Below are 13,167 nucleotides of genomic sequence, written 5' to 3'. Positions count from 1 at the left end.
AAATTAGTTTATAAGCTTACAAAAGAGCAAAACCTAATTTCTATCCATTTTTCATGTCACCCACACTCACAATGAATCCTACAAGAAAACACAAAAGAAAACTTTTTTATCCTTTCAGTGGTGAAATCTCACTGCCCAAAGTGTTTACAATGTTTCCCAACCCAGAACACTCAACCCTAAAGTTACATCCTTTGTAATCCAAGTTTCTCTCACTTGAAGCTCTCCTTCAAAATCTGCAAAGAAACACATGTCACGATTGACCAAATCGTGACACGGGTATGACCAACCTTATCCTGAAAATGTGCCAAACATGCCAAAAAATCGTGTCACGATTGGACACTCAAAAAAATATGCTCCCAACATTGGAAAATCGTGACACGCCTAGCAAATCATGTCACGATTGTTATGTTTCTTCATATCACAATTTCAAGCCAATATTCAACAAATATTCAAGAGATTTACGTAAATTTTAAGGTTTTTTTTTTCTGTAAGGAGGGGGGTGGAAGTAAAATGGTGTTTGTATAACAATTTTGTGATAAATTTTATAACAATTATTTTTTATAGATATGTTGCATTTTTATTGTTTCTCTCCCTCTTTATAACAAAATAGTAGTTAACAAAAGTTTGCTCTAAAAGTTTTCATAAAATATGATGGCGTATATATCATTTCACAAATTTTAGTCATATAAAAAATGTATTGTTAGGCTCATGTATTAGGATTCATTTATCCAATAAAGATCATTTTATAAGAAAAAGTGTCATTTCATTGTTTATAAATATTATAGTATTAATTAGAAAGATATAAACGAGTCTTATTTGGACAAGATCAATTCCTACATCCCAACAAAATAATAATAAATAGTAATAAAATAAAGAAACCAAAAATATAAAATAAAAGGAATCATGTTAGACAAACCCATTAATTAATATAGAAATGCAGAGAAATGCAGAGATAACAATGAGTTAAAAAAAAAAAAACGAAACATTGTACCTAAAAAAAAATAGAGATAAAAATAAGGATGCTTTATACGGTATGCTTGAAAATTCGATACATATAGTAATATTATGTCTTTAAATTAATAATTAAATCGATTTTGTTTTGAAAGAAAAATGATTTTCTATCATTTACAATTATAATAACTAATTAAATTTTATTTACCAAAATTAATTTTTAAGATAAAATATAGAAACCTTAATCTGATTCTTATAACCTGAAATGTTGTTTTTTGTTTTAAAATGATATTTTAACAAATATAAAAGTTGATGATACAATGGATTTATGGGGATTTATAAAATGTGGTTGGAATTAGAAATGCTTTGTTGAATATAAAGACTAGATTTGTTGATTTCAATTTCTTATGTCCTTGCTCAATCAGTGAGGTAGCAATGTGATGTGATGTTTAGTTTAGTAACTAAGGAGGTGTACTTGAAGAGTTTTTTTAACATGTTCAGTTGCTCTCACTCTTTGTACTTGTAGTACCAGTACATGACCTACCTCCTTTCCTTTCCTATTTCATTTGCTCTGTCCCATCTCATTGGTTTCTTTCCCCCCAATGTTTTCCCATTTTGAACTTTGCTGAGTCACCTCCACCTCCCACTCTTTACTTGCATTATTGCTTGGAAGAGAAAAATTATAGATAGACAAGGAAAATGTGATATTTGATGGAAATGGCAAAGAAGAATCAATTCAATCCACTACAATTATTGCATGTAATTCCTCCATTAATTCTTTAGTGTTTTAAGGTATGATTAATGTTATTTGACTCTATCAACAATAAAGATGCAAATTAGCTTAAGTGTTATTTATTTATATTGGTGAATAACCTTGAGGTATTAGTTGAAGATATTAGTATGCATGCCAAGGTGTATAAGACAAATTGAAAAACATAAAAGACTTCAAATTTCATTTTTAAACTTTCCCTTCATTACAACTACAGGAAAAAAATAGTATTCTTTGAACATGCTTTATCCAAATATAGCCAAAATCTCTTGGTCACAGAGATTTGCAAGAATTACAATGTTACATAAGGCATTATAAGGGACAACTAGAAAGATACTTTTTCTAATGGAAATAAAAGTGGAGGTGCAACATTTTCCTCAGATATATGTTCTTTAGAAGTTAATACTAAAAGTTTATGCTGGATAAAATGAGGAGAAGCTAAGGACTTGTTTGATTTTCGTTTTCAATTTTTATTGAGTTTACAAAAATACCAACTTGTTTTCAATTTATTTTCTGTAGAGAACTTTGAAAAAACATACTGGAAAATATTTAAAACTACAAACAGAAAATGAAAACGAACACTTGGAGGATGTTGTTTGTGTTTCAAGAAATCTCCTCTTCATTGAGTGGTGTACCGGGGACAACTGGAGCAAAACCCCTACCACCAAATATGGGTCATTGGGTCTCATAAGGTTATCATCAAATTGTCTCCAAAAGTAGTGTAGTAGCAGGATAAATCATCAACCACCTCAGGAATGGTTGATTGTTACTTTGTTCAAGGGAATCATTACTTTCAAGAAATAATAATCCCAGCTCCTCATGATAATCAGCGGAATCAGAAGTTGTTTGTTTTGAATGCTTTAGCAGCACGGCCTCAATTAGAGGTTTTGTTATGGAACCAAATACCTGTTTGCAATGGAAGCTACCATATTAGTATTTATTTGATCCACTTGAAATTCTTATTAAAAATCAACTTTTAAGGGAGATATGATTCAAGTTAAATATTTCTGTTGATTGATTGACGGTGTATAGTACACTGTCAATGCATATCAATTAAATCCTTATGTATCATTTATAGGCATATGAAACCTACCAAAGTACTAAATAAGACGAGGGTTATTGTTGAAGTGATCATTAATGCAGAGTCTTCTTCTGATGTTGTCTCGGAATGTGAAAACTGCATTTGAGAGAAGAACAGATCAAGTTTCTAACTTACAACAAAACTTTCAGAAAAAGAATGAAGTTATAGCATGTACTTGCCTGGTTGCAAGACAATGCAATAGTCACTGCACCTCTCATTAGTCCTGCCCACCATATTATGAACTGACATTTTGAACAGTTTAGCAGGAATTTCAGCGAGAACAACTTAAAATTTTAAGGCTTAAGGGAATCAGAATCCCGTAGTTATCACCTGAGATTGAAACTCAATTTTTGCACTCTCTCTTGTCACGAAGTAATTTGAAATGTTTGCAATAGGGAACACAAAAGCTGCTCTTCCAATCAAAACTAATGCAATAAACGTTGAGCTGACCGCAATTGAAGTTCCTATGCTGCATCAACATGATAACGTGTTACAAAAATAGAATAGTAAACCGTTGGTTTTCTTCTTTGTTTGATGGTGCTTTATGAACTGAACATGGTTGCATCAGCCGTGACAAATATCCTGTATGAGGCAATGGCGGACTGGTTATTAGGTAAGTTTTCAGATACCTGGCTTTGCTTGCTTTCCAATTGTCAATGTCTAAAGCATCCATGCCAACATATAGAAAAATGAAGGTTTCAGAAATGAATGACATGGTTGCAAAGGAGTACCTGAAATTGCGAAAATAATTTGCAAATTAAGATTCTATGTAGTTTCTTTTGTTTTGTTTAATCAACTTTTTCGTATTTCTGTAAAAATTTATTTGTTTAGAAAAGATTCAAAGAAGGAAGCTTAAAAAAAGATTGTAGTTGGTATTGCATTACCATCTTAAGAGATTGATCAACATTGTACGCCAATTTTTTCCAGATAATAAAGTTAAAGATTTATCGAAAAAAATAAAGCTAATGACAGTGTCCTTACTTTGTTGTTGTCCTCGAGTTTCCTGTAACATTGTGCCATGTGTAATGTGACATAACAATGCCACAGAAGAAAATAGTCAAAATACCACTGAGTTTCAAAAGCTGCAAAATTCACACAAATGTTGATGCCATTGTGGAGGGAACTATCCCTGTAACCCTCTTATACCAGAAAATCTATTTTGAAATCAACTCATTTCATTGTTTTTGTCTTTTTGTCTTATTTATATCCATCGACATAAAATTAACTAAAATGCATTTGTAGATGACGTTTTATACCTCAGCGATCAAATATGAAAAATATGCCATCAACATCATAAGTGCAATTTCACGATCAGTAGAGTGCCTGCAAATTACTATGTCAGGTTGAACAACAATAAGAGAAAGATTAGAGATCCCTGCAGTTTCACATATTTTCAAATAGAATCTTGTAATTTACAAGTTTGTAACAGATTCAATAGACTTTTAATTTTATTCAAATAATAAGTCTTCATTCACCGACAACATTGAGAATTTGAGACTTTGCTAAACTATAGGGACCTATTGAAGAATTCAAATAAACTACAGGGACCTATAAAACTGTGTATTCTATCAGAAAAGGTTTTAAGGTACATTCATAAGAACTTATACCATCAAAGGAAACTCATACCTTCCAAAGTAAAATGTTTTAATAAGATAAGCACTTAAAAGGCCAACCTGAAAAGTCGTCATATAGCAAGTCAGAGTAGAACTGTGATAAGCGTTTATGCTATAAGCACTTAATTAAGTTGTTTATCCAAACACTTACTGCTATGCCAAGGACAGTACTAGTACAAAAGAGGTAAAGGAAGGTCCCCAACAATTCCAAGGCATTAACAGCATTGATGCTGCTGAAGTTAAGTGATTGGACTGAATTGAAAATAACAATAGACATAGCGTCATTTACTACTCCCTCGCCAAAGACAATGCTGTAAAGCAAAGGTGTTTCTTCTTGACTCAGAACCTTCACCACAAAAGGAAAAAGAATGCATTAAATAATCAATATATAAATTTTGAATTACAAATTTATTTTTGTTTGAGCCAAGGTTAGAATACACCTGCAATGTACAAACTGAGTCAGTTGCTGACAATATGGCACCAATAGCTTCACATGTATGGTGCACAAACAATTAGACTATTGACAAAGTGATTATTATATTGATAGAGAGAGCTTTAACAAAAAAACTGTTTTACCTAGGATATCTTGTATGTCCAGGTTAACTTCGCCAATCCTATTAATGAGCAGGAAGGCGCCTAGAGTGAAGTTGCAGAAATAGGAAACGATATTGAGTATTTATTGCGTTCATTCATAAAGATTGAGTAATTGACAGCGTGAAAGAAACAGTTTATAATCGGCATTGGTCATGAGATTCAGAATGATATTAAAACAATTTGAAACTCAAAAGGGTTGCTAGACAATGATATTACCAAGAGATATGAGAGAATGAAATAACTGTCCCAAGAACTCCAAACAGAAGAATATGATTGAAATTCCTGAAGAACCGTTTCTTCCTGACTTGGAAACCGACATGGAATTTTGAAATGATTATACAAAGGAGAAAAAATATGAAGTGAATTAAGATATAGAAAAAATGATTAACATACTTACCCGGCATTGAAGATGATTGGTGGAAGCAAGTAAATGAAGAACAGGTCTTCATTGAACACTAGAATATCGTGACTTCGGAAATTGGTCACCAATAGCACCACAAGACCAGAACACAAACCCTACATTCGTTTAACCAAGCCAAGAAAAATATGAAACAATTTGAGATAGAAAGACACATAACTGTAAGTGAATAGCATAAGAAGAATGAGTTAAGTCTTAGTTAATACCAGAAAGAGAGCAGTGATAGACTCATTGGCCCAACGACTATCTTCCAGAAGATGGCCAATGATGATGCAAGCGCAGAGGAGTGCGAAGAATACACAGAGCACAACAATGGTGCTTGCGGTTGCACTGCTCAGAAATGAAGTTGAAAAATGAAGTGGTGAGGGTAACACAACCATCTTGCCTCACTCAAGTTGAGAATGACTAACTGAATGAGAGTACAAAATGGTTCCTTTTGATTCTCAATAGTTATTAAATAAAAAGGAAAAGTGTGGTTTTTGAATGACAAATATGTCGGGCGTTATTACAACTTTGGTTTGGCTGGTTTTTTTATATCAACTAAAATAACTACTTTATCAGGCATGTTTATGATTCAAGTACAAATGATATGTCACGGAAACATGTATTGTTGTGTTTTTTATATAGCAGACATTGAAACATATTGATGAGCTTAACAACCAACTACTAGTCATTGTTTTTTGTATTGAAACCTTAAGAGTAACCTTCTGATGGTGTAAACTAACTTGGTATTTGTATCTCTTTTTCGTAGTACTGTATCTAACCCCCGGAAGCTGTGTTGTGATAGGGCCAAACCGCAAGTGCACGGCCTATCGAAGTAATAGTAGTAAGAAGAGTATCGTTCCGCTAGGGAGTTGTTCAATTCAATTAACCTTTAAAGAATGATTAGAGGAGAAGAAAGTTTAGTAAAAGGGGGTTTATTTGCTAAAGGTAAATAACAATAATGATAAAGAGCCTTGGGATTATTGGTTCATCATAATAACGAATCTTTTCACAAGCAAGCCTTAAACTTATAATTATGCATTAATCTTAATTTCTAAGGACAAGTTTCTCTTTAGCATATCACAGCTTCTCTCGAAGTCAGTGAGTGTATCCCTCCAACAACCACACCTATTCTCAGGGGTGATTGCCTTTGGGACCCTTGAAGCTCGAAACTTTATGTGTCCCAAGGTTTGTTAGACTATTCTCATGTTTCGCAAACCTTGTCTAAATTAACTTGTTCGAATATCAAAGCTCCGCGTTCGCTTTATGAATTGATATTTGAGATGATGAATTAACCATTATCAAACCCTCCGCGTTCGCTTCCACAGTTTGATAATAATTAATTCATGTTAAAGCGGTGAATTTAGATTAGGAATTAAGGTAACATATAATTAGGGTTTAAGGCTTGGCTTGATCCGGATTACGTCATTAGACTTATCCAACAATCCCAAGACAAAAAAGTCTACTCACTCATGTTCATCGTAGACATGGGGGGAAGAAGAGAGAAAACGGTAAAGTAAATTGCAAAGAAGAAAGTAAGTAAAATAAAGACTTTTATTGAAATAATACTTAAAATATTCAAAGGAAAGGTGAATGTTTATGGTGGAGAGCTACTCTATTTATAGCTTTACAATCGACTTAGAAACTAAGCAACTAAAAGGGCAAAACAGTAAAGCTGCAACAGGGTAACTTGGGCTTGAAGAAAAGCAGCAAAAGTGGCTTCTGGAGGTGGCACGGCCGTGCCACATGTTGGCACGGGCCGCGCCAAGCTTCTGACTTGGTGGGATTATATTTTTGTCCCCTATCTTCGTATTTTCGCACTGTATTTGCTCCAGTCCTCTTTCTTTTGCTCCAAGACACCTTCCACCATATATACGTTCCTAAAATATAATAAAAAGCAATTTGAAGTAAAATATTCAAAAAGGAAATAAATTGCAATAAAATAAAATCAAATCTTTAATAAAACTAAACTAAATAATGCAATAAAATAAACTAATTAATGACTCATCAAACTCCCCCACACTTGAATCTTTGTTTGTCCTCAAGCAAAAGGCAATAGACATAGCAACAACAAAAGATTAATCATGGCAATACTATTAAGAACACATGTCTCAAAAGAAAGGTTTTGCTTCAAGTACACTAATCAAAATTTCAAACATTCCTCGTGAACCTATTCAACCCAACATCAAGTCTCAAGTGAGTGTGTGTGTGCAGTCCAACCTTTTTCTTGCTCCTGTATAAGACAGATATTATGAGGAACAGGTTCTATCCTTAATGCTAAAGTAACCGAGAAAAGTCCCTTCTTCATTTCATATAAGAGTGATGGGAATTTAAGTTAAAATTAAATTAAATTAACAATTAAGCACAAAGGGGCTGCAGATGCTTAGGGGTTATCTATCCTCATAGGAAGTCTTTTTGGATGTAATTGTCCTTTCCTCCTAGATTCAAAATCACCCTAAGTAGTGCTGCAAAATTTTATCATCTCCGCATAGGAAGTCTTTTTGGAGAGGGTGTCCTTTCCCCCTAGCATTGATGAATTTATTTTCCTCATTCGAGGGATTTGGAACTTAAGTTCAATTAGGGAGTCACCACCACAACTAGGAAGTTAGGGATTGTCCTTTCCCCCACATGTTGGTGCCATTCTCCCGCCCCATTTAACTTTAACAATTTAAGAATAAAACAATAAAGCACAATTGATTAATTTCCCACACAAACTTATACTACTTTTACTCTAAAGACTTTAAAGGGTCTAAGTTAACACTAAAGATAGAACGTGCTCCTTAAAATACCTATTCATACACTTGCTCAAAGATTGCAACCGGGTGCTTTTCTCATTGGAGAATTTTTCACAATAAAACAAGATATGGGTATAGCAAGAACAAAAGAAACACAAGAAACTACTTTCATGTACAAGAAACAACCTTTAAAGAAGAGACAAAACAAAAAAAAATTATGCCATATTTTACATTAAAAACAAGCTACTAGTCATGCCTTTCGCTATAAAAACAAAACAAAAGAATAAAGTTCAAGGGAGTTTGGAAACACTGCGACTCTAGACACTTTATTAGCCCCCCCCCCCCCCCCCCCCCCCCCACACACACACACACACACTCACTCTGGGGAAGCATTGTCCTCAATGATTCAGAAGAAAAAGAAATTAAAAGAGAAGAAGAAGGAGAAGTAGAAGAAGAAGGAGTAGAAGAGATAGATAGAGAGAGTAGGAGAAAGAGAGAAGAGAGAAGGGAAGAGAGGAAGAGGAAAACTCACATTTTCTCATTGAGGTCCATAGGGAGGACCTTGGAGATTGAATTGGTGCATCATCCTTCGGAGCATTTGATTATTTTCTTCCGACAAACGGTTACCCCTTTGGACTTCATTTCTTAGCCCTAAAAGTTCTACACCTTGCCTTTGTTGCTCGGTGCTTATCCTCTCGACCTCGGTTCGCATCCATGCCCATCTGTGATCGTCATTTAGCTCTCCGGCTTCATGGTCATGGTGCTCTCCCTCATGGTGCAAGTTTGCACCTTCTCCTTCATCATGGTGCTCATGTACCTGTTCATTATCAACATACAACAAATTTTCCTCCACCTCGGTGTTAGTCCGAGATGGGTTAGGAAGCAAAAATAGAAGAGGTACATTGAGTTTAAGGGCATATTGCATGGGTGGACGATGTGTAATGAATTTCATAGAGATTAGTGTCTCTATGTTAAGCCTATTGTTGCCCTCAATTGATTTATCCCCTCCTCCTCACTTACTCCAAAATTCCTAGCAATGAATGTGATAACCCCCCTGACCACTATGTCAGCCACAAGATTAGGCTTAGTTCCTATTGAGGCAAGGTAGTCAAGCATGTAAAAACAAGTATTCACAGGATTATTATGAAGCATAGCCCAAAGCATAAAGAGTTCATCCGTCCTACATGTTCCTACTTCCTTCCTACCCCAAATGGTACAAGCCATTACCCTTTGAAGGTACCTAAGGACTGGGTTGTGAATGTTACTAGCCTTATTGGAACGTGAAACATATTGATTTAAGTCGGTGATGCGTTTCCAAAAGCTAGCAGGGTCATAGTCTTCCGGATTTAGAGCTTGATTCCAAGAGTCATGTATGAACCCCGCATTTGCGAAGCCCATTTCATTGCAAAAGTTTTCAAGGGACATCTCGTAATCAATATTCAAAAGCCGGAAGGAGACTCTATGATCGGGGTCATCGAAATTCAACTTATCTTTCTTGAATTGAATAGAACTTAAAAACTCATAAGTAAAATTCTCATATCCCCTCATAGGTCTAAGCATCTCACCCCATCCTAATCTGTGCAGCAATTCAAAAGCATTGTCCCTAATCTCTAAGACATTCAAGTATGAGAATCAGAGTACCTACAAGGATGCAAAGGTTTAGTGATAAGAACTTTATACCTTTCTTTTTGGTTGCTATCCTTGAAGGTGATGTCATGATTCTTAGCCGGTGCTCTTTTCTTTTGTGGAGGTCCTCCGGAAGAGCTTGCTGGCTCCTTGCCACTTCTCCTTGAAGCCATTGAACCTTGACCTTGGGTTGACCTTGAGTTTTGGGTAAAGGTTAGGGTTGGGAAGAGTTTGTGTGGAAAAAGTTGGTTTAGGGTTGGGGTTGATGTTTTAGGAAGGCTTATGGGTTTAGATGTAGAGATTGGTTAAGATTTTATGGTTTTTGGGTTAGGGTTTATGGAGATAAGGGTTTGGTGAATTATGGATGAAAGTTGTTTTTGATTGGTGGTTTGTGTTTGGAATGAAGTTTGGAATTGATTTGGTGAAAGAATTGTGTGAATTGGTGGAGTTTTGAGTAAGATATGAAGGTTTGAAGATGTGTAGTTATGGAGGTTTAGAAAGGAGTTTGAAAGATGAAAGAGGGTTGTGGTTTGTGAATGAGGAAGAAGAGAAGGAAAAATTGAGTATATGGTGTGTTAGAGGTCGGGCACGGCCGTGCCACCTATTGGAACAGGCCGTGCCAACTTACTGGACTTGGCCACCCTTTTTGTTCACAAACTCTGGAACGGCCGTGCCATCCTCAGCACGGGCCGTGCCAACCTTCTGGTCCAGGGACTTCAAATTTTTTTTTCCTTCAGTTTTTCTTGAATCATGCTGGACAATTACCTACAAAACACTTAAAACAACGGAAAACAAACAAAATAAAGCAATTAAATGCGTGGGTTGCCTCCCACGAAGCGCTCTTTTAGTGTCATTAGCTTGACGGTTAGAAAGAGTCCTTAGAATGGATCAAAGATATCATATTGTGTAGATGACGTTATAAAACGTTCATTCACATCATGATCGTTAAGCATGCAACAAGTGTAAAGAGCGGGACCTTTCATATCGTTTTCCAACTCAAATCCTACCATCTTATCACTCACTTGAAAGACTATCCTACCGTTCTTGACATCTATAAGAGCTCCCGCAGTAGCGAGGAAAGGTCTACCTAGGATAATAGGGACGTCTTCGTCCTCTTCAATGTCAACGACTACAAAATCAGTTCGGATGTATATCCCTTCTATCTTAACAGGTATGTCCTCAACAAATCCTACTAGTTTCATGGCAGAACGATCAGCTAACTTCAATTCTATTTCGGTAGGTTTCAACTCTCCTATCCCTATCCTTTTAAGAAGAGACAAAGACATCAAACTAACACTAGCTCCTAAGTCACATAAGGCTTTGTTTATGGTTTCATTCCCAATTTCACATGGTATGGCAAAGCTACCTGGATCTCTAAGCTTAGGGGGTGCCTCTTGAATGATTGCACTAATGTCCTTAGCCAAAGCTATTGTCTCACTATGCTCTATAGGCCTTTTCTTTGAAAAAATTTCCTTTAAAAACTTGGCATACAGAGGCATCCTAGACAAAGCTTCTGCAAAAGGAAGTTTAATGCAAATCTTCCTAAGTATGTTGACAAATTTTTCAAACTTACCCTCTAATTTAAGCTTAGCAAGGTTTAGTGGGGATGGAGTTTTGTTTTCTTCAAGCGGTTTTACTTCTTCTATCACAATTTTATCACCTAAAGGCTTGACACTTTCTTTCCCAATGTTTTTAACCTTAGCAAAAGTTTCGCCTAACTTACTACCCCAAAAGATATAACATTAACTTGGGCTTTGGGATTGGCTTCGGTTTGACCAGGAAAGACTCCCGGTGTTTGGGAAGAGGTAGCCACTTGTTGGGCTATTTGGGCGATTTGAGTTTCAAGCATTTTAGAGTGAGTAGCAATAGAATCGACTTTGGTATTGAGCTTGGAAAGAGAATCATTCAGAAATCCAGTTTGGTTTTTGAGTTCTTGAAGTTGTTTGTTTTGGTTGGCAATAGAATTTTCCAACAAAATTTTCAAATTAGATTTCTGAGTGAATCTCTGGTTGTTTGCATAACCGGGTGGTGCTACTTGTCCGTAGGGGTTTTGGTTTTTATAAAAATTTTGATTTTGTCTCATCCCTTGGTTGTATTGAGCATAGTTCATTTGCTCAACACCGTTAATAGCACTACCTAGTTGGCAATCAACACCAGCATGACTAGTTATACCACAAATTTCACAAGAAGGAGTAGAAGCAGAATTGATAGCACTAACATTGAGTTTTTCAAGTTTTTCAGTTAGTGTATCAATTTTAGAAGCAAGGTGATCATATTTAGAGACTTCGTACATACCTGCCTCCTTTTTGGAGGATGAAGAACTAGTGATGGCTCTCTCGCCGGTCCATTTGTAATGATTTTGAGCCATGTCTTCAATCAAGGCATATGCCTCCGTATAGTTCTTGTTCATAAGAGCTCCACCTGCAGCTGCATCAACAGACATCTTAGTAGTATAAGACAAGCCATTATAAAAAGTGTGGACTATAAGCCACTTCTCTAGGCCATGGTGGGGACAAAGTCTTAGCATTTCTTTGAAACGCTCCCACGCCTCATAGAGAGATTCCCCATCTTTTTGATTGAACCGTGTAATTTGGTCCCTAAGTTTAGCAGTTTTGGATGGGGGAAAAACCGGGCAAGGAATGCTTGCCTCATCTGATCCCATGAAGTAATGGAACCGACTTCGAGGGAATGGAACCAAGCGCTAGCTCTATCCCTTAAGGAAAAGGGAAAGAGATGAAGTCTTACGGCCTCTTGGTTCTCCTTCATGGTTCCACTAATTCGTAGAAAAACAGATATGTGAAGATTGGGATCCTCGGTGGGGGATCCCAATAATTGGTTTTGCTGCACCAAGTTAAGTAGGGCAGGCTTTATTTCAAAGTTGTCATCCTCAACCGTTGGGTACACAATAACAGTTTGTGGCTCAGCCGTAGATGGCGTTGCATACTCTTTGAGAGTGCGATTAGCCATGGCGGTGTTATTTCGTGCGTCTCTATTTCGTTTATGCAAATACCTTTCGATCTCGGGAATTATTACCACTCGATTTCTGGTTTTTCGCATAAAAAATTGAAAACCCAAGAAGTTAACGATAACAGAAAAATAAAAAGTTAAAAATAAAAATAAAAAGAAAGGAAAAAGAAGAAGAGAGAAATCTAATCACTAAAGAAAAGTTAATTAAATTAGTTAACTCCCCGGCAACGGCGCCAAAAACTTGATAGGGCCAAACCGCAAGTGCACGGCCTATCGAAGTAATAGTAGTAAGAAGAGTATCGTTCCGCTAGGGAGTTGTTCAATTCAATTAACCTTTAAAGTATGATTAGAGGAGAAGAAAGTTTAGTAAAAGGAGGTTTATTTGCTGAAGGTAAATAACAATAATGATAAAGAGCCTTGGGATCATTTGG

The 13,167-nt window shown here is 36.0% G+C and overlaps 1 non-coding gene and 1 pseudogene across 2 annotated transcripts; one reads left to right on the top strand and one right to left on the bottom strand.

Annotated features, from left to right (window-relative positions):
- Positions 1–1,901: 1,901 nt before the first annotated feature.
- Positions 1,902–6,403, bottom strand: LOC146957202 (sodium/hydrogen exchanger 1-like; annotated as a pseudogene). The gene is made up of 14 exons (XR_015024984.1): positions 5,633–6,403; positions 5,409–5,524; positions 5,243–5,323; positions 4,991–5,070; positions 4,855–4,901; positions 4,566–4,760; positions 4,428–4,474; positions 4,058–4,124; positions 3,783–3,883; positions 3,431–3,532; positions 3,132–3,270; positions 2,981–3,043; positions 2,814–2,897; positions 1,902–2,626 (listed from the first exon to the last, which is right to left on the bottom strand). The product of XR_015024984.1 is annotated as a sodium/hydrogen exchanger 1-like (transcript).
- A 5,864-nt stretch (positions 6,404–12,267) lies between these two features.
- Positions 12,268–12,374, top strand: LOC146957201 (small nucleolar RNA R71). The gene has a single exon (XR_015025139.1). It is a non-coding gene; the product is annotated as a small nucleolar RNA R71 (small nucleolar RNA).
- The last annotated feature ends 793 nt before the right edge of the window (positions 12,375–13,167 follow it).

Source organism: Medicago sativa, chromosome 1 (assembly GCF_051527215.1).
Source record: "Medicago sativa cultivar Bolivia chromosome 1, Bolivia_mono, whole genome shotgun sequence".
NCBI classification, from domain to species: domain Eukaryota; kingdom Viridiplantae; phylum Streptophyta; class Magnoliopsida; order Fabales; family Fabaceae; genus Medicago; species Medicago sativa.
This window is presented reverse-complemented; position numbering and strand designations above follow the sequence as displayed.